The 20,459-nt window shown below is 37.7% G+C and overlaps 1 pseudogene; it reads right to left on the bottom strand.

Moving 5' to 3' along the window:
- The window catches only part of LOC110673054 (uncharacterized), an 80,502-nt pseudogene that overhangs the window by 45,247 nt on the left and 14,796 nt on the right, over nucleotides 1-20,459 (bottom strand).

The following is a 20,459-nucleotide window of genomic DNA, read 5'->3' as shown; positions in this document are numbered from 1 at the left end:
AATTCTCATTTTTGCATTTCCTTTATCTATTGATATTCTATGATTTGTCTCCGTTGATTTATTACCCTTAATATTATTCCATTTTAAGTATACTCTTGTCTCTCCTGAAAGGACATCACCATACTTTACAGAATAACTGACTTGAAGAGAGGTACTATATCTACTATATTGCCACAAATATATAAGGCTATCTGCTCTCTTATCATACTACATACTTTCCTAAAATGTCATTTCATAGGCTATAAACATTATTCATAACCTTCGATCTCCTTTAGGAAGTAGAGCCACACTTTACACTTCACTATCATACAGGGAGTACTATATTTATCAGACTTTAGGGAAAATGTACACCGTAATGCCAAAACTATCCAAGATCCCATACCTGAGACCAAAAGATCTCACTTAGCAGGTGCCATCCTTACATTGCTACTATATTAAACCCCTAATCCATGATAACTTATGCAATAACTCTAGCTCATTTAAGGGTAACTGAGTCTTTGACTTTAGTTACCACTCAATTGTGACCTTTGATATTCTAGCTCAAGGGTTTAAACCCCTAATTAGGAGTCCATACCCCTCTATAGAAATAAAACTATGTTCTAGCATAACTATACCAAGACAGAGGCTTTTTATAAACACCCTCAAGAAACACATTGGGGATGCACGTAACTCTACACAATAATCCCATATCGGTACTGTAATGTGTAGCTTACAGCACAAACAATGAAAGCATTGCATATGTTACTGTCGACACCATATTTTGGCCGACCCCTAGAATCAATAAAAATTCTTCTTTGAACAGCTAATCACGTTTCCGATCCCTCTTTGATAGGCGGTCACATTTCCGATCTCTCCTCACAAAGGATTGAATCAATGCTAAGTCCTCACATTCATTAAAGCCTCGCCGATCTCTCAAATCATTTACCGACCTCTCAAACCCGTTGTCGAATTTCCGGACCTGTCAAGTATATTCCTGATCTCTGTTGATAAATAAAATGAACTGGCACTAGATCTTTTCCTACCAGTTTTATGGCCGACCTCCTTTCCGAAAGTTTAAGAGCTAAAGTTTTGGTTCGATTTAATGAGGATTCCGATCTTAAGTGTTCGAGTTAAATTTTCAATCAAGTTCCGTTCAGCATTTCTTCCCTACCGATCTCATGCTTAAAGTGCTTTCCGATCTCTCATACTTAGATTAATAATCACGTTTAGTTTTTGTTTTGCTGTGCTCATACAATCAAATACTCAGACAAACAATGGTTTAAAATTTTCCGATCACAATCCTTCATTGAACAAAGAGGCATTCCATTTCATGTCATAATCTGTACAAGTTATTCGGCTGGGGGATCACCCCCAGCCTGATCTACATTTGGATCACTCTCCCTCTCTCCCTCACCTTCGGCTTCCTCCTCACTATCTTCACCATCGCCCCCGGGAGCCAGGTCGTCCATCCAGGAGAAGTCTTCTTCAGGGTAGCGCTTTTGGAGTTCGGCCAAGAGATCCTTATGAGCATTCACGTAGGCTCCGGCTATTCCCGACACCATCTCTTCATCTTTTTCCTTAAGCTCTTTGTCTTTCTCTGAAAGCTCCTTATCCTTCGTGTTAAGCTCCTCTACAAGTTGAGCGACTGGCAGCTTCGTTGGCTGAAGTGCTGGACTTCTCCGAGAGCCGTTCTCTTTCGGCCAGTCACGAGACTTTTCGGCGGTGGTCTTCATGGTACTTCGCCCGTCCTCGACTTGAGATATATAATCCGGCGGATGAGAGTTGGGATCGGAGGAAGCCAATTCTGATTTTTCTTCCCGACCTCCTTACCACGTTGAATCTTTTCCCGAACCATGGTGCAGTTCACGGACACTCCACATTCAAGCTCATGGATCGAGTCAAGATATCATCGAGACCATTCGGATAACTGTCCCGATCCTCTGAAAGAAGATGGTAGACCCGGGACTTTGGCAAAATCGGGGTTCTCCCTATGATCGGTTATCCTTCAAGGAATCGATCGATGTCAGCGCCACGAGAAGAGGTCCTCCCGGAAGATTGAGAAGGACCCACATGCATACTTGGAACAATTGGGAGAGGTGGAGGCTGCTCTTCCGATCTAGGAGGTGATCGGACGGCTTGATCGGCGAGATCCAAAGGTTGAGGCGGGTCTCTTTGTATCTCCCGTGTTCGTGGCCGGGTGTTTGAAGTCGTTCAACGCTTCATCTCCTTTATCTTAGGAGATCTCTCTTTCTTTCTTTCGTTTCCTAGAACCTTCACCACCCGCCATACACACGAGAAAAGAGGTTAGTGAGATCGCTAAGGTCCCGAGGCGAGATATAAAAATACCAATGCGAGTCGAGAGCGAAAGTTCGCGATCTTGGCCGTGATCGATTGCATGGTCCAATGGTGCGATTCGGCGATCCGCATTTGGACAGGAATATTTTAGAGTGGCGGCCTGACTCTTCAGCTCCATCACTATTAAACTTTCCTCCTGACTCAGGGTAATGTGCCTCGGAAGCAAGGGCCCCTGGTACCACCAGCTACGAGGGAAGTCCTCAAAGCAGCTCGGATCTTTGCTCCTCAGAATGAAGAAACGGTTCTTCCAATTCTTAAGGGATGAGGGCAAATCGGAAAAGAGCCCGCAATGAGGCTTCGCCTAAAAGAACCAGTGTTCGTCATCCTTTCGGCGAGTTAGTCTGTGCAGCTCGGCGAACACCTTAGCCGTAAGTCTGATTCCCTTAGCTCGGCATAGACCTCGGAAAGCTACCAAGATCCGCCACGAGTTGGGGTGAATTTGAACAATGGATGCTCGGTGAAGTTTTAGGACCTCCTTATAGAAATCGTCTAGAGGGAACCTCAGACCGGCCTTTAACTGTTCCTCGTACACCATGACCATGTCATTCTCTTCAAAAGAGTGATCGACACGAAGATCGCCATGGCACTTGATCAGCTCATATGAATCAGAACAAATATTGTATTCTTGAACAAACGATGGCAGATCGGATTCTCGAAGAACCGACGGAAGCTCGTCTATAGGAAGGGTCTCTCTCCTTGAAGAAGGTGCGAGCCTCGATGGTATGACCCGCCCCCGAGTTGGAGCGGAGGCCCTGGGAGGTTCTTGTTGAACGCTTGGCCCGACTGCCTCTTCTTCAGACGATGACCACGAGAACTGAATCGAAGGAGGGCTCGCCGCTCTCTGACCTTCGGCACCGTTCATTTTCAAAAGAAACAAAGAATTTAAATTAAAAAGAGGATCAAAGCCCTTACCGGAGTCTGATTGGCGTCGGAAGAACTTGAGAAAACGAGAGAACTTCGAAGTTGTGAGCAGGGGATTGAAAATGGAATGAGAGAACAAGCGGCTAACCCTCCCACCCCTATTTATACTAGTCAGAGCATTTAATGCTCATGAGGTCCTAAGCGCATCGATTGGTGGAACTCGACAGCTGTTCTGACACTTCTCTCAAATATCTGAATGTTCAGAGATCGGTTAATTAGAGATCGGCATAATGAGTTAAATATTTTGAATAAAGGATCAGTTAAGTGTCATTCAGGTAAAGAACCAGATCGGATAACCACATTAGAGATCGGAAAAATAATCAATGCAAAAATAATAAGATGATAACCGATAAAATAAAGTCTTTATTTTCAAAAGATCGGATTACATCATTTGGGCGATCTCTAGGGATCGGATTACACTAACATTGGATCACATCATTTCTGTGATCTCTAGAGATCGGATTGCATTGAAAATAAAATACATCATTTGGGCGATCTCTAGGGATCGGACTACAATAAAGGTCTAACTACATCATTTGGGCGATCTCTAGAGATCTGATTACATTTCAGGATTACATCATTTGGGCGATCTCTAGAGACCGGTGGAACATCCTATCTAAAAGGCCTATGTCAAAGCCTAGTCTTGTGGCTGAATCAAAAGATGTGTTTGACCAGGAGACCGGCTGTTGGCATCGGATAGATGTGCAGCTCAGATGGGGTGACTATGACTCCCATGAAGATGAGAGACATCGTCACCGATGTTACCACCCGAAACCGACCCGCTGTCGGAACACCCAATGTGGAGGAAAACCGCTGTCGGAACACTCAATGTGATGAGAAACTGAATGAACTCAGTTGAGCGACTCAAGATCGGTACAACCAATGTCCGCAATACAGATCGGTCAAATCCAGTCCTCTCACCATCGTCAGTAAAGGTCATTCGATCAGGATCGTGAATTTTGATCGGTGAGTAAAGAAGTTCATCGGAAAAGATCAAAGCCACGATTATAGCGAACTTCCACCGAGGCGGCTAGAAACGGGGAAAGTAAGAAAGGAAGAGAGGAAAATCGGATGAAAGAAATGTCTCTGTCAAGGAGTATATATAGGGAAAATGAGCATTTATTCTTTGAAGCGAAGCGTTAACGGCAGGAATCGAGGACAATTAATACTTTGACCAGGACTGAAGAAGGGAAAAGATCGGAATAATAGATCGGAAGGTGGGAGACCAGCATGAAAGGTCGGAAAGAACATGTGAAGGAGATCAGAAAGAGGAGGGATCGGTAGGCAAAAGGAATAAGACAAATTCCAATAACCGTCGTCAGAATCAGAGCCGAGGTAGTTAAGGCGTTGCAGACGAGATCTCCACATACGCCTAAGAATCGCCCGCAATCTTGTGAGTGCGAGGTATGTCATGTGATCCTGTACATCCCAATATCCACCGTTGATCCCACTTGTAAGGACAAACCCTGAACCCTAAGAACAATAGAGAAGATGACAATACCAGCGTCTTTCGCTCTTAGCCCTCGGATCGTTCCGGACAAGGAAATTTGGACCGTCAGATGGAAAGAAGAAAATGACAAATATTATGAAGAGTGATCTCAACCATTCATTTTGATTCTCTTTAATTCCTGAACCTCCGATCATGTCCTTCGAAATCTTGACCCTCCATCTCCCTCAAAATAAATCCTGACCCTTCACGAAGAGCACCCGATTCCTATAAATACCTGCATAAAAACTGTTCAAGGGACGGACGGGCAAGAAAAATAGACAAGAGGCTGTTATTATAGCAGAGGAACTCTGAAATTTCATTTAGTTTACTACTCTGCTACTTAGGAGTGTCAATCAAAAAGACTTTTGAAACAAGTTTTCTGAAGTGTTTTTCTTGAAAAGATTCTGAATACTGGAACTCTACATTTCCAGTTTGTTCATTATCTGGTCACACTCTCACTTTCTGCCTTTTATCATTTCTGTCCAAGCTCAACTTCATTCTATTCGGTTCTTTTCATCTTGATCTGATCGCATTTTAGCTAATCACCCTCCAGTTCACGAGGAACACCACCCCTCAGGCCAATCAATCCTTGCCTTATCACTATTTGGCGCCCCATAGTTATTTTAGTAGCTTTGGCTCCTCACAGGTAAGAGCTCATACTACTGTTTTATTAAATGCTTACATTTACTTTCTGTATTTTCTTTGTTCTTCTCACATCTGTGACTTTCTACTTTTGCACAAACGATCCCCAAAGAATGTTACTGTAAGAGCTCATATCACTGTTTTATCGAGTGTCTACATTTACTTTCTGCATTTTCTTTGTTCTTCTCACATCTGTGACTTTCTACTTTTGCACAAACGATCCCCAAAGAATGTTACTGTAAGAGCTCATATCACTGTTTTATCGAGTGTCTACATTTACTTTCTGCATTTTCTTTGTTCTTCTCACATCTGTGACTTTCTACGTTTGCACAAACGATCCCCAAAGAATGACACTCTCAAATCATCTATTTAGTGATTAGTTCATTTTTATTAATCTTCATCCTTTTTGAAAGTAAGTTTTCTAACTCCTAGTAGTATGTAAGTGGTTGGGTAAACGTAGGTAACTGCAACTTAGGGGTCTTTTTTTTAAAGAGAGAACATGAATAACACGTCAGGAAGATAGCCAAACTATTAAAGCGTAAGCGACAATTCGGCAAGATGTCATAAAGCGAAATAGAACCAAAGTAAACATAACAGAATAGATCGGATGTTAATAGACATTGGTAAAATGACTACATGAAAAGGTCAGTGAATCAAGTCTAGTGTTCCCCGTTCAGCCACAGGGTATCCAGAAACCTTATCCCCAGCATTTTTGAATGCCCGAATTCTTAGTTTTAGGTTCTTAGGACCCGTAGCTGTGGTTAAATTTTTAAAGGTCGGAAAAGTCTTTGTCCGGGTCCCGTCAAAATAGAAGAGGTCGGAAGAGTCCTTATCCTATCCTTGCCTAAAAGTTTTAAATCAACTCTTAAAGGAGATCGGAGGAGGATTCTTATCCGGTCTCCCTTCAAAATTTTGATAAACATTAAGTAGGGATCGGAGGAGAGTTCTTATCCGGTCTCAACTCAAAACATTAATAAATAACTCTAAAAGAGATCGGAGGAGGATTCTTATCCGGTCTCCCTTCAAATTTTTAATAAACATTAAATAGGGATCGGAGGAGAGTTCTTATCCGGTCTCAACTCAAAACATTAATAAATAACTCTAAAAGAGATCGAAGGAGGGTTCTTATCCGGTCTCCCCTCAAAATTTTAATAAATAACTTAAAAGAGATCGGAGGAGAGTTCTTATCCGATTCTCACACCCGTTCACTGAGGTTGTCTCATTTACTTATGTATCTGGGTAATCCAAATTTAGTGAAAAATCAAATATTCCTTCTACCAAAAGGATAAACATTGCCGCCTAAGCCCTCCTAGCTAATTTATAAAAGACACAGAATTAAATCTACTTACCCTTATTAAGGGACGAGGTGGGGTGCCTAACACCTTCCCCACCCGTTTACGGACCCCGAACTTAGAATCTCTGTTTTGAAGTGGTTTCATTTTTAATTTAACTTCTCAAATGGTTTTCTTTAGTTTCCCTCAAAACTAAGGTGGCGACTCCTCACTTTTTCCCACTTCGGTGAGTGATCGTCCAGGCGACCGCAAAAATCCCATTGCGACAGTTACTACGATACATCTCAACAGACCATGTTTTCCAACCTCTTATCTCTCTTTAGCCACCGGTACCATAAACATGCTCTGACTTGGCTGTCTACTGATAACTGCTAATAGTGGTACGTTTACCCCCAAGTAAGGCAACTAAACTGTGATAACTCACCTTTATGTACTCTTGCCTTGTAGTACATAAGCAAGCCACTTAACTCCATTTTGAAAAAACACATCATTTCTTAGAGTATGTATCCCTATGGTAGATGTCAATAAGTCTATTAGCTCAAATTCACATCACTATGTACTCCACAAAAATTATGATACTAAACTGAAACGCTCTTACACTACCTAAAGAAAAATGCAAAATTTAAAAACAAGGAATTACAAAAGATGACGAAACAAGATCCTATACTTCGCATGTGACAACCCATGACACTATTTCTCATGAATCTATAGTCCAAGCTCTGATATCAAATTTGTCATGACCCAACTCTAAGGGCTAAATTGGCACTAGGACTTAAGCCAACATAAAGCCCGTAGTAAGCCTTACTGCTTTCAAACCCATGACCAAACCCATAAATTCAAGGCCAGCATGCAAAATAAAATAAAATATTATAAATTAATTTAGCCCAACTCAACCTAATAATTACTAGAAATCTAATATTAGGGGAGTCTAGCTCAACCTTAATATACAGCATATATAAACCGTTTAATACCATTAATTTTCCTTAATTAATATAATATATTTATAAACTAGTGTCACAGCGGAATTCTAGTAGTTAAATAAATAGGTAAATAAATAAATAAAAATAATAAAAACTACTAACTAAGAAGCACCCCAACCTGCGAAGAAAAGTTGCAGGTTAGACCCGAAAAATAAACTTGCTCCTCATGTGACTTAGAAAATATATTTGAATAGGAATGAGCGTTCGACTCAGTGAGATATTGATTGTTTTTGTAATTTCAATATTATTTATATATTTAGTATGCTCATGCATTTTTATAAATATTTACTTACTTATGCATATAATTAGTTAAAATATGTTAGGGCATTCTTGTTATTGCATATTTATTTGTTGATAATTGTTTGTGATTGCCACCCTGAGGATAATTTAGAGTTATGTTATATATATATATATATATATATATATATATATATATATATATATATATATGACAGATATGGTTCAGGTGGGTAATTGTGATTTAAGCTAGTCTAACTGGAACTCGAACCTTATAAATGTGGAAAGTTAAAATGAGGCACAGCTTTGAGTTGATTTCATTGGTTGATGCTACCAGTGGTCCATATGGTCTTGGTCTTCATGACACATAAGCCTGCAATAAGAGAGAAAGGTGAGGTGGATAGCCTTCTGGCAAGCCACTCCGACCCTCAGGTAAGAGATCTAGTACTTAAGAGAAATTAGAGAATATTTTAGTGAAAAAGAGTTGTAGAGTTCATCAGCGTACCTGTTTCTGATTCATCATTTGATATTTATAGGTTTTTAGAAAATAGCCATTACTTTGTTTGTGGATTTGATCTTGGCTGAATCTTTGGGATTTCCTTCTTAAAAATCGCTTTTACCTTATTGCTAGCGTGATTACTGCTTGACCCATGAGATCTAAGCTTCTATTTGATTCTTGGTTTGTTTGTTTAATAAAACCCTTCATTCACCCTGCTGGGCGAGCGAAGGTATTATTCGATCCACCTATTGTTCAGCTCTTTCATCTTCAAATCTTTATCATACTTTTGACTGTCATACCGAATGGATTTGACTACTTTGACTGCCATACTAGTTGAGTTTGAAAATCTGACTTAGACTTTTGAGTAGATAATATCATTAGTCCCGCCCGTTGGTCTTGGCGAACATTTATGTTCATATTTATTTTGTTCGTTCGTCTAAGATACGGTGTGACTAAAAGCGTGTCATTAAGCTATCATGGTTACCTTTGTGGATAGCTATGTCAGATATAAATCTTTCCTTGGGAAGACAAAACGATGTGACGGAGTAGTGATGATGGTTTTTAAACTTCGAAAAGACACTTAATGTTCTTTTTTTCTATAAAAGTGATCCTTTCTCTTTCCTTTTTTCATTTCTTATTTTCTCTTTGGCGTGGTTATTTTTATGCTCCCTGTGTTGTTTCTGATGAGATCTTTTTTCAATTTCAGCCTTTTTTTCCTTTAGAGGTAATTTACTTCTCTTTTCTCTTTCCCTTTTTTCCTTCTTAAAAATATGAGTGAGAATTGGGGTTTTAGTGCTACTCCTTCTTCACTGGAGGTCATTTATAGTCAAAATAGCAATACCAGAAATCTTTTTCCTGAATCTTCCTAATGTTAAAATGATTTTTCGGAGGTGACTGGCTCCTTTGCTCTGCCAAAAGTTGCTGGGTCCCAACCACCTGCTAATGCTAGTTTGAGTTCTTCTAGGGCAACCATTATTCCTAGGGTGTCTGAGCCTTGCTTGTCAGGTTGGGATCTTTTAGATTTATGCAAGTCTTATGGGATCGACACTGATCCATTTCACTTATCGCTTGCCAGTCCATGTGGTCGAGCGAATAGCTACTTTTTAAACCTTGTTTGTGTCGCTCTATATGAAGAGTAATTAAAGTTGAGTTTGAGACTGCCTTTGGACCTGCTGGATGTGGAGATCCTCAAATATTATCATTTGTCCGCTACCCAGCTACATCCAAACTCCTAGAAGTTGATGTTTGCTTTCCAATCATTATGCTAAAAAAAAAAGGTTTCATGCTTTAGCTTGCATCTTTTCTAACTTCTTTTAATTAAACACTCGGTATAATGAGGAGTTCTGGCACTTCCATGCTTGGAAGAGTATGGGTCTCTTTACCAGTCTTCCAACCTCCTTGAAGAAATGGAAAGATATATTTTTCTTTATAGAGGATATAGTGGATGAGCATTGGGGAGGGATCTGGATGATCTAGAGCTTTATGGCTAAGAAAAGAAGGGGAAAAGTGTGGTTAGACCCAAAAGAGAAAGCCATTATCAGAGAGATACAGACTATTATTACGATAGACAAGATATTGATCAAGACTTTACTTGATGTTGAGTTCTAGTGGTGATCCTCTATTTATGTTAAGGGCGACCCAGTGGCTACTAATCATTACAATAGCATACCAATCAAGGGTAAAAACTTCAACTTGTTCTCTATGATTTTTACACTTATTGAGATTTTTTTCTCTATACAAAGATTTCGAGTCGGGCAAAGAACATTAAGCAGCTAATTCATAAAAAAAGAAAGCTGCTCGTCCTGTGGAAGACGCTTCTCCTGTGGATCCAAAAAGGGTAAGGGTTGACTCGCCTTCTCCTCTTCCAGTTCCTACTCTGAAGGTCTAGGCTCCTCGTCCAAAGGTTAATAAAACTAACACTGCTCCTCCTCCCACTTCGTTTCGCAAACTGTCAAATGAATAAGCATTGGCTAGTGATTTATTGGTTTATAATTTAAAGTTGGCCAACTGGTTTGCTAAGAAGTACACCCTTCCAATGGATCGAGCTCGGATGGAGGGGGAGTATGATGACAACTGGCCCTCCATTCGATGTCTCTCCTGATGGAACAACTAGCTTGTAGTCAGATTCTGTAGGAGAAAAATCAGCTTTGCGTGGCCAGGTCAGTTCATAAGAGATTGAGCTTAATCTTCTTGCTGATGCCATGGCTACTTCTGAAAAAAAAAAAAAAGCCAAAGACTTGGAGAGCGAGCTGTAACAGATGAAGGATCAATTTACTGCTCTTTAGGATAAATTGGCTGCTACTAGGGATAGTCACTCGTTTATGCAAGCTAATCTAACCAAGAAAATTGAAGTATTGGAAGGAGAGGTGGCTAATATCGATGATCAGATCACGGAAATTTATGTGAAGTCATAAAATGACATGGTCATTGAGTTGCAGAAGCGCTACCTAGGAGATGATTTCTCCTAGGTAGAAGAACTTGGAGGGGGGAAGGAGGGAAAGAAAAGGAGGCCAGGCAGGGGGGTGAAGGTGATGATGTAGGCCCCTCTGCCTGATAACTTTGTATAAAACTTAAAAATAAACCTATCTTTTGTTCAATCTTTCATGTTTCAAGTTTTTTATAGTTTTGACCCCTTTGATTGAGTTAGTTTTATTAATGTGTAATTTGATAAGCAAAAGTTGTTTGGTTTTTTCATAGTCATTTTAACTGTTCAGTTTAAAAATTAAATTAGAAAAATAGAATGCAGTTACTTTGATTTTGCTTAGTTTGTTTTTGCTCGCAATCATGTTTTCTGAAAAGCGCCATCATTTGATGGCCAAGCTAAATGTCGTCAACATTTTTTATTTGATTTAGCCCCTTAGATTTATTTAGCCTGGTAGACTATCACCATGGATAGGCTAAGTGCCCTTAGATTTATTTAGCCTAGAGGACTATTGCTATGGATAGGCTAAGCACCCTTGAATTTATTTAGCCTGGTAGACTATTACCGTAGATGGGCTAAGCACTATTAAATTTATCTAGCCTGGTCGACTATCATCGTGGTTGGGTTAAACACCCTTTTTGAGATTTTTGAGCAAATAATTCCTTTATTGACAATATTTTTAAAGATTAACTATATTCCAAGTTCAGGGTAGTATTCTTCCACTTGTCTCTACTAACTTGTAAGTTTCTAGGCAAATAAATTTTGAAATAACATAAGGTCCGATCTAATTGCATCTTCATTTCTCAGCTTTTGCTAATCCTTCTGTGATGTCATTTCGTTTAAGAACCAAGTCCCTGACCATGAATGCTTGGTTTCTAACTTTTTTATTATGCATTTTAATCATTTTTTGTCTATAGTTTGTTATCCAGATGAAGGCAGTTTCTCTGAGTTCCTTTGTTATGTCAAGGTTAATTCGTAGTTCATCTTCTTGTGAGGCCACTTCAAGGTGTTCTGTTTGAGTTGATGGAATGTTACCCTCTACTGATATTATTGCTTCTGATCCATATGCGAATGAAAATAGTGTTTCTCCTGTTGCCATTCTTAGTGTGTTTCGAAAGGCCCATAAGATGTTCGATAGATGGTTGGGCCATGCTCCTTTTGCTTCTCCTAACTGCTTTTTTAAGTCCATGAAGAATTATTTAGTTCATGAATTTAGTCATCCCATTTTCTAAGGATGGTAAGTTGAGGTAAAGCAAAAGTCGATCCCCTACTCAATGCATAGCTTTTTGAATTTTTTACTGGCGAACTATGTGCCATTGTCTGTTATGATGACTTTGGGAATTCTGAATCTGCAGAAGATATTTTCTTTGATGAAGGTGATTGCTTGATCTATTATTACATGTTGTGACTCTTATGCTTTTGACCATTTGGTGAAGTAATCGATGGCAAAGATGATGAATTTAAGGGATCCTGATGCCTTGGGAAATAGACTGAGTATGTTAATGCCCCATTGATAGAAGGGCCAAGGACTGCCGATGGCTAAAAGTATCTCTACTCACAATCGAGGGATGTTGCTATGTGCTTGGCATTTTTTATATTTCTGGACTAACTCCTTAGTGTCTTATACTGCAATAGGCTAGAAGAGTCCTTGCCTGAATGCTTTATTAGCGATTATTCTTGCTCCTTCATGGGCACCGCATAACCCTTCGTGGATCTCAAGCAGAACTATCAAACCGTCTTCTCTACTGATGCATTTAGCCATGGTTGGAGGTAAGACCTCCTGTATAATCACCCATCAAGTATATTGTATCTTACTAATCTTTGTACAATTTTCTTGGCTTTGAGTTAATCTTCTGGGAGCGTGCCTTGGTTGAGGTAACAGAAAATTAGCATCATCCTCGTTTCTCGAATTCAATAGGGAGAACTTCTTCCTCTCTGTCAATGGTTGGCATGATAATTTCCTCTAATGGGATCGATTATGAGAAATGTTTTTCGCCTGCTATCACTGCTTTAGCCATACTATCAACTTCTTAATTCTCCTTACTTGGTATTTGGAGGATGTTTACTTCTCCTCCTTCTACCCTGATTTGTATTAGCATTCCTTGGATACAAAATTTGTATCTTCCTAAGTTCTGATCTCGTACTTGGAAATTTCCCTACACTTAATTGACAGCTAACTGTGAATCACAATAAAGGTTAATGTCATGGGCTTTTACCTCTTTGATGATTTGGAGGGCCATAAGGATGGCTTTGTATTCTACCACATTGTTTGTTGCTCACAAAGCTAGTTTTGCCACACACTTCAGTTTTGCTTTATGCGGTCCATCCATTATTATTCTTATTCCTACGCTGGAGGAGCTTGACGCTTCGTCCATCCATACGTTCAAATGCTCTCTGATATTATCTTTTCTTTCGAGTACTGAGCTTAGCCCAGCTACAAAGTCAGTGAGTATCTGTGCCTTTAGTGTTGTTTTTGACATGTACCTGATATCGTATGCTCCTAACCTAACCGACCATCTTGCCAATCATCCGGATGTCTCTGATCTATGTAAGATCTTTCTTAATGGTTAATTTGTTAAGACTTTCATGGTGTGTGCTTCAAAGTATGTCTTCAATTTTGTCACCACTGACAGGACTGTGTAGGTGAGCTTTTCCAAGATCGGATAATTGAGTTTTGACCCCTTTAGTACTTGATTGGTGTAACATATAGATCGCTACTCGCCTTCTTCTTCTCTTACAAGGATCGAACTGATGGTCTCTTTTGTAACTGCAAGATAAAGATAAAGAATCTCACCCGGTTTTGGTGAATCAAGTAATAGGATGAAGAAAGAAACTGTTTAATTTGTTCGAAAGCTATCTGGCATTCGTCAACCCATTTGAAGTTCTTCCTCATTCTTAGTGCTCGAAAAAAAGGGATGCATTTCTTAGCTGATAACTTATGAATCTCCCGAGTGCAGTAAGCCATCCATTCAATCATTGTACTTATTTGATGTTGCTCAAAGGTTACATGTTAAGGATTGCTCGGATCTTTCTAGATTTGCCTCAATCCCTCTCTCAGAAGTCATTAATCCTAGGAATTTCCCTATTTTTACTCTGAAAGTGCATTTGTCCAGGTTCAGCTTCATCTCAATTTTTTCCAGCATATCAAATGATTTGGTTATGTCTCTGGCATAATCTTCCACTTTTTTAGATTTTATGATCATGTCATTGATGTAAACCTCCACTATTCTTCCTTTATGCTCCTTGAACATTTAGTCCACGAGTCTTTGATAAATTGCTCTAACATTCTTCAATCTAAAGGGCATTGCTTTGCAGTAATACACTCTTGAATCTATCAGGAAAGTGGTTTTCCCTTCATCATCTGGATCCATCCTTATTTGGTAGTATCCTGATATTGCATCGACTAGCAATACTACTGCATGCCCTGCTATTGTGTCTACCAATTTATCAATGTTTGAAAATGGGTAATGGTTCTTTGGACATGCTTTGTTGAGATCTGTGTAGTCAATGCACATTTTCCATTTTCCATTCTCTTTTTTTACTAAGATGACATTGGCTATCTACGTTGGGTATTTACTCCCCGAAATAAACCGGCATCCAATAATTTTTTAATTTTTGTTTCAATTACCTTCTGATGCCCTAGTGTGAAGCACTTTTTCTTTTGCTGGATTGGTTTGGCTTCTGGATTGACATTCAATGTGTGGATTAATATTGTTGGATCTATCGTTATTCTATTTTTCAGCCTTCGAATGACAGCTTCCCTGCTTGCACTATTCAGTGCTGTTCTGAGCTATATTTTCTTTCCTTCCTCTAGCTCTTCTTCGATTATTAAATCAACTAGTTCGGGTGATATTTGACATTTTGGCTTTTCGAGCAATTCAATTGGTAGGGTAACTTTTATTACTACCTATATTAATTTTTTTATAGCATTCGCGTGCTGACTTTTGGCTTCCTTGTACTACTACTATTCCTCCAGGGGCTAGTAGCTTCATGCATAGCCATTTCATGCTAATTGCTATATCATTGTCATTTAGGATTGATCAGCCGAGGATGATGTTGTAGGATAGAGGAATGTTAATTACTGCGAATTCCATGTAAATTTCCTTTTTGTGCCCTTTATCACCTAATACTATAGTAAGATTTATAGTTCTAATGATTGGAACTGTTTTTTCCCCCAGGCCAACCAAAGGATACATTACTTTGGTTAGGTTTTCTACTTTGTGCCCAAGCTTCTCCACTACATCCTTTGTCAAAAGATTGACCAAGCTACCTATATCGATCAGTACTCATCGAACTGTATACTTATTTATCTACATAGACACAACTAATGGGTCAGTATGTGGTTGGTTTACCTCGTTGTCCTTTGGTCCTATGGTGATTGTTTCCTTGCTCAATTCATTTCTGTCAATGGAAAGGATTGCTCGACTACCGCTTGGTTCGGCTAGCCTCTTATTGCCCATCTTGCCTGTATTTGGTTCCCCAACTATCACATTGATCACCCTGATTGAACTTTTGCCTTTGTCAGGGATGATATCCTTGTTCCTGGGAACAGATGTTCTTCTTTCATCTCAATCATCTTTGGTAAATTTCCTGAGTCGATCATCTCTGATTAGTCATTATATTTCATCTTTGAGCTGCCTGCATTTGTTGGTTGTGTGGCCATGATCTTCATGAAACTTGCAAAATTTTCCGTTGTCTCTTTTACCTACTTTATCAAGGTTCAGCTTCTTTGACCACTTGACCTGTTCTCCATTTTTCTGGATCCACATGAGTACTCAGGATCTAGGCTCATTCAATGGCGTATAATTATAGAATCTAGTTCTATTCCATTTTTCATTTTTGTCTGATCGATAAATTCGATCCGAGCTGTAGTTCTTCTTATTCTGTTTTTTGTCATTGTTTTGTCCAGACTTCCTTTCTTCCATGAGGGCTTGTCGTTCATTATCCAATCTGATGTCCTTCTGAGCCCCTTGCATTAGCTAATAATGTCCCATTTTTTAAAGCTTCACATGCTGTTTCATGATTCAAGTTTTCTACTTTTATTGCCTCTGTGTTCAAACAAGCAATATAGTCTCTCAATGATTCACCCTCGTACTGTTTGATTTTTTAAAGATTAGAAGACAATTTTTTAAGAGGTATGGAAGAAATGAACTTATTCTTTAAACTCGATGGAGAGCTGGTAAAAATTCTGGATCAATCCAGGCTTGAGGTGTTAGTACCATTTTTGTGCCAACCCGATTAGTGTTCTTGGGAAAACTTGACACAGGTGGTAGTCATTCACATTTTAGAGCATCATGGTTGTTCGAAAGATTGCCATGTGGCTCCTCAGATCTATTGTCCCATCGTATCTATCGAGAGTAGGCAATTTGAATTTTAATGGGAACTATTTAGCTAGGATTGGCTCGTACAGTGGAGATTCATCTCCCATGTCGATGTTCTCTTTCTTGACCTTTTTTTAGGTATTTTTGCACTGCTTTTACCAATTCCCAATTTATTTGTGGGCAGGGCGATTCGTCGAACTGCTCCTTTTGTTCTTTCGTCGCGTTTTGTCTGTTCTTTCTTCCTAAGTTATTATTTATTGATCGTGTGATTTCTTGCATTTTTCCCTTTGCTTTGGATGGATATGCTTCTATGACCATTCCTGTTTCTAGGGCAAGCGTCCCAGTGGGCACTTATCCCTAGGATCAGACCTTTGAGGAATGAAATCTAGGCCTCTATCTCCTAGATGCTCTAGAAAATTTGATCTGGTGCCATTCCTTGGAAATGATTTTATTAATCCAGGACAGTGTTGTGTAATGGGATTTGTGCATCAGAAAAACCAAGGATGATGCTAGTGGATCTCCTCTCAGTATAGGAGTGACAGAAATGATGCCTTTATTTGGAGTCCTTAAATCTGCAGCTATTAAAGAGAAAAAACACAAATATTGCAGGAATGATTAGGTCTAAGAATTAAAGACTACTGGTAGTAAAAAAGAAAATATCAGAGAGAAAAAGAGATGATCTCATATGTAAATATTTTAGCTAGTAATTTGAGGTTTCCCACAGACAACGCCACTGATGTTACCAATGGCTCTTATGGTCTTGGTCCTAATGACATGTAAGCCTCCAATAAGAGAGAAAGGTGAGGTGGATGGCCTTCTGGCAAGCCACTCTAACGCTCACGTCAAAGATCTAGTTTTTAAGAGAAATCAGAGAATATTCTAATGAAAAAGAGTTGTAAAGTTCGTCAGTGCACCAATTTCTGGTTCATCGTTTGATATTTATAGGTTTTTAGAAAATAGTCGTTACTTTGTTTGTGGATTTGATCTTGGCCAAATCTTTGAGATTTTTTTCTTAAAAATCGCTTTTACCTAATTACTGGTGTGATTACTGCTTGACCCATGAGATCCAAGCTTCTGTCTAATTCTTGGTTTGTTTGTTCGGTAAAACACTTCATTCGCCTTGCTAGGCGAGGGAAGGTATTACTCGATCCACCTTTTTTTTTGCTCTTTCGTCTTCAAATCTTTATCAGACTTTTGACTGTCATGCTAGACGGATTTAACTACTTTGACTGCCATGTTGGTTGAGTTTGACAATTTGACTTAGACTTTTGAGTGGGTAATATCACTAGCCACCGTACTTGGATTTAAGCAAAAGTCCGACTTGAGTTGAGCTTGCTAATGGGATTTGGATTGAGAGAGCTGTATAAGGGATCAACTCTCATATTTGTGTATTAATGTGATACACTGGGTGCATGAGTAGTTCCAAATTATCTTTTCGTGTGAATATTGGGTGAATTGTTTATATATGTGTTTGATGTGCATTACATGATAGAATTGCACTATTTTTAGGTGGTTATAGGAATTGCATCTATAATTAACATCTAAACTCTCTTGTCAAACGCTCATTCTTTTTCAAATATTTTTTTCAGGTTGTAGGAGGAGTAAGTTTATTTTTCAAATATAACATGCAATTTTTCTTCACAAGTTGGGGTACTTTTTAGTTAGTAGTTTTTATTGTATTTATTTATTTATTTATCTATTTGTGTAACTACTAAAACTTTGTTGTGACACTAGTATATAAATATATTATACTAATTAAGGAAAATTAATGGTATTGAATGATTTATACATGCTATGTATTAGGGTTAAGCTAGGCTCCCCTAGTAGTAGATTTCTGATAATTATCGAGTTGAACTAGCCCAAATTAATTTATAATATTTTGTTTTGTTTTGTTTTACACGTTGGCCTTGAATTTTTGGGTCTGGTCATGGGTTTGGGAGTGATAAGATTTACTATGGGCTTCGGAGATTTTATGCTGACCCAAGTCCTCATACTGGTCCGACTCTTAGATTGAGTCATGACAACCACCACCTAGCCATCATAATGAGAGTGAAATCTCTGCTCTGATACTACGTGTGTAGCGAATAAAAGGATCAACATACGATCAAATTCTTGAAAATAAATAAGATCTAATCCAAGATTTTAAAATAAATAAAATTTAATCCAGAATTTAAGGAGAAAATAAAACAAACCAACTTTACTAAGAAGAAATTTTCATTAAAATAAATCTGAAAAACTTTTACATAATAAAAATATAATATGCATTTATAAAATTCTAAATCCTAATCTAGATAATAATTAATTAAAAAATTTTAATCTATAGAAAATATATTTAAATACCTAAATTAAATAAAAAAAATATTTTAAAATTTTAAATATATTAAAAAATAAAAATAAAATATATCTAATAAAATAAAAAATATATATAAAACTAAAATTTTTCATACAATATAAAAAATATAAATATTCAAGTCTAATCTTGATTTGCACACTGCAATACAAATATCTTACACGTTTCTTACATAAATGTACAACAATGATTCTTCTCGCAATGACGTCTGCGGCACATTATTATTATTATTATTATTATTATTATTATTATTATTAGAGGAATTGCCATTTAATTACAGTTCCCCTTAGTTTCAGTTTTGATTTAATTTTAATTTAATTAGATAGTTGATTTTTTAATTTTTTATTTAAAAAGGAAAAAGTTAATTTAGCTCGAAATTAGATTAAATTTAAATGATTTAATTTTGATTTAATTTTAATTTTAAATTAATTAATTTAATTTTAATTTCAAATCAAACTGTGACTATGTCTAATGTTGATGTACTCCATATAACCAGAGGATGTCCGGGAGGACTTTATAGCAACTACCTAAGAGAATTATCATATTTTAGGATCTCGACAAATTCAGAAAAAGAACAAGAATGTTTTTCCTTTCCGAAAAAGAACAAGAATTTATTCTTATCATATAGTAATACGAAACCAAGATGCATGATCATGATCTGTATTCATCAGTTCCAAGAAGATATATTAAATATAAACCTATAAATTAAATTAAATTTAATGAACCATCTTTCGGAAAGAAGAATATAACCCTATAACAGATAAGGTAATGATTGCATATTCTCTCTACAGTTAGATCATAATTATTATTCCGTGTTGCAATCTCATCATTTATCAGCTATTACCCCTCGTTCATATCCTTTCCAATGTAGGAAATTGGAATTCTTTATTTTTTTTTAGTATTAATTCAGAAGTGAAAATTCAAATTCAAACGTTTCTAAGTCAATGGCTTAAAGGTAAATAACATGTCTTTAATCATTAAAGTTTTAACGGAAGGCTATGGAGGAGGAAATTTAAATTCTTGATTGCCTGCACTACAATACAAGTTGCTAACCACTAGAGGACTTAAACTAACTTTTACCTTATTTCGGATCCATTAATGTGTGAAGCAAGAACAGTTACTCCATCTTCAGCAACCATAAGCAAACCCTGAATTAATGCAGGATCTGCCTTAATTTATTCAAAATCTTAGGCCCTCTTCCCTGTATCACGGTTTTTCTAGTGAAATTTGATTCAGAATTATGTATTGTAGCATCACAAAAGATAAGACCACTCTCCTTGGAGGTTGTGACAACGAGTAAGAGTTGCTGTCTATCATCTTTCAGTTCTACCAGGATCCATTCTTATGCAATCTTTTAATCCAATCATCTCTAACGGCCCTATATAGTAGGAGAATTTATTGAGTACAATTATTATATGCATAACAAATATATTCTGATTAGTTAAATAAACCCTTTTGTCCACACAAACATCTTGCAGCCTTCCAAAAATCCTTCTCCAAGTCTAATAACTTCCTATGTTTGGAAGACAACAAGACAGTAACTAAACCCTAGAGTAACGGCGGAACAAATGTGGTTGGTTTGGGGGAGAGGGGGGCGCCAACAGTGGCCACTGCGATCCTAGTGAAAAAAAAAAAATTAAGAGCTTCTTAGATTTGTTCTAGTGCATATTTATTCTACCCTTCTAGCTAGATTAGTACTACACTCTTAGTTCAATCCAAAAATTTTCTTTTGTCTTAATTTAGCACATTTCATAATTCAAACTCTTAATTATATAAACATTTTAGCCATTAAAATAACAAATCATAATTACTTATAAATATACTTTATAAACTAAAGATCTCAAGATTCAAGAAAGAATCAACTTTCTTTCTCATCTATTATCTATTACTACTATCTATTTTTTTTTCCCTTTTCATTCTATTTCATAATTAAAATTGATAATTTCATTTAGAGGCTTTTTATTAACTTTCA

The sequence above is a fragment of the Hevea brasiliensis genome, chromosome 11 (assembly GCF_030052815.1).
Source record: "Hevea brasiliensis isolate MT/VB/25A 57/8 chromosome 11, ASM3005281v1, whole genome shotgun sequence".
Taxonomy (NCBI): Eukaryota; Viridiplantae; Streptophyta; class Magnoliopsida; order Malpighiales; family Euphorbiaceae; genus Hevea; species Hevea brasiliensis.
Note: the sequence above shows the minus strand (reverse complement) of the source record. Positions and strands in the feature narration are given on the sequence as shown.